This window comes from Octopus bimaculoides, chromosome 3, assembly GCF_046866305.1.
Source record: "Octopus bimaculoides isolate indiv1 chromosome 3, ASM4686630v1, whole genome shotgun sequence".
In the NCBI taxonomy this organism is placed as follows: Eukaryota; Metazoa; Mollusca; class Cephalopoda; order Octopoda; family Octopodidae; genus Octopus; species Octopus bimaculoides.
The window spans coordinates 153,622,540-153,625,039 of NC_142930.1; positions in this window are offsets into that span (position 1 = coordinate 153,622,540).

Here is a 2,500-nt window from a genome sequence, read left to right on the forward strand (position 1 = left end):
GGTAAACAAGCTAACACCAGTTATCAAGCGGTGGGGAGTGGGAGGACAAGCACAATCAGAAAGGTGCAAGCCCGTCGCATATATATATATATATATATATATATATGCGACAGGCTTCCACACAGTTTCCGACTTCTAAATTCACACGCAAGGCATTGTGGCCGGCCCGGGGCTATAGTAGGTACTATAATCCTGGGCCGACAATACCTGTCGTGCAGTGAGACCCAAAGCCACGTGCGAAGCGAGCAATACATCCATGCAATACTTAACACCCACATCTCAAGTTATTTATTGGTAGACCCAACCATGATAGCTAACTCTCAATTGAGCTTCTTGGATTAAACTTCCTCGTGTTTAGTAGCAACCAATGAATCATCGTTTCTTGCTCCCTGCCTCTCGCTGGTTCCTGGGGTTCTGCAAAGATCATCGACGCTACCTTTCTTCTTTGATTAATCCATGTGTGTGTTGTGTTGTGTGTGTGTTGTGTTGGCACTCCGTCGCTTACGACGTCGAGGGTTCCAGTTGATCCGATCAACGGAACAGCCTGTTCGTGAAATTAACGTGCAAGTGGCTGAGCATTCCACAGACACGTGTACCCTTAACGTAGTTCTCGGTGATATTCAGCGTGACACAGAGTGTGACAAGGCTGGCCCTTTGAATTACAGGCACAACAGAAACAGGAAGTAAGAGTGAGAAAAAGTCGTGGTGGAAGAGTACAGCAGGGTTCACCACCATCCCCTGCCGGAGCCACGTGGAGCTTTAGGTATTTTTCGCTCAATAAACACTCACAACGCCCGGTCTGGGAATCGAAACCGCGATCCTATGACCGCGAGTCCGCTGCCCTAACCACTGGGTCATTGCGCCTCCACTTAATCCATGATAAAAGAGCAAAGAACTCTCAGCTCCCTGAAATTCCCGCCCCTTTCACGATTTCCCTACAGACATCAACGAGTTTTATCTAAACATTAACAGCTTATATTATCTCATCTGGTGGGGTTGTCTAAGGACATCATGAGTGCAGCCTCCTCTCACTTCAGAATAAATTAATAGATTTTAAAAATATCGTTAACCTTAAGTTGTTCTATATACATTACGTAGTTACTTCACAAAAACAACTCAAGAAAAGACTTGATGAAGGAACGAAATCATTATTCAAATTACACGATAAATGACTAATGAAGCAAATAAAGGCAGTTTGGTAATGGAGTAAGACAAGGTAGCTTTCTAACACGTTCCTTTTTAAAATTGAATGACTGTTTTCACACCTCAGGTAAGAGACAAAAAGACAACGATCAATGCTGGTATTACGAGAATTGGAAATAGCTGTTTCGCAGGTAATCATTATGTATTTGCCTATGTATCCATTTTATATCGGTTTCATTATTAAATAGCTAATTTAATGAAGCAGAGATAATGGTTATTTACCAAGTAAACGCTAAAATCACCTTAACACGAAACCATTGATAGTGTTAAGCGGAAACAGCGTTAGGTAAAAATAGCCGTTAAACTTGCCATTAGTACAGTAAAAACCATAAGGAAAAAAGAAGAAAACCACGCCACTATTTGAATCCCAAATTTACTGGCGATGATGACGGATGGCACGCAAGTTTTATACATCTGGCAATCTTTGCATTGGTGGCTCGTTTATAAAAATTTTAAGTCTCCATACAAACCACATGGTTCCGGGTTCAGTCTCACTGCGTGGCACCTTCGGCAAGTGTCTTCTACTGTAGCCTCGGGCCGACCAAAGCCTTGTGAGTCGATTTGGTAGACGGAAACTGAAAGGAGCTCGTCGCATATATGTATGTATATATATATATATATATATATATATATATATATATATATATATATATATATACATATATATATATATATACATATATATATATATATATATATATATATATATATGTATGTATGTATGTATGTATGTATGTATGTATGTGTATATGTATGTGTATATGTTTGTGTGTCTGTGTTTATCCCCCTAACATCGCTTGACAATTGATGCTGGTGTGTTTACGTCCCCGTAAATTAGCGGTTCGGCAAAAGAGACCGATAGAATAAATACTAGGCTTAAAAAGAATAAGTCCTGGGGTCGATTTGCTCGACTAAAGGCGGTGCTCCAGTATGGCCACAATCAAATGACTGAAACAATTAAAAGAATAAAAGAGTATACAGATGCAATTAAACCTTGGGAGAGGCATTATGCCGGTAATAAACACACGCACTGGTTCAGTCCTTTATTAATTTATATAGTTTTTTGTTAAATTATTTCATTGCACTCTTGCAATCTCTTCCGTAACTTGTCTCTCCACTTCCATTTATTTTGAATAAACCAGTGCGTGTGTTTATTACCGGCATAATGCCTCTCCCAAGGTTTAATTGTATTTCTTTCAACACACGTATCCACATCAAGAATCTTGCACACGAAATACACATACGAAGTATACAGATGACATAACAAGAATGATATTACAATCTTAAACTCACATGG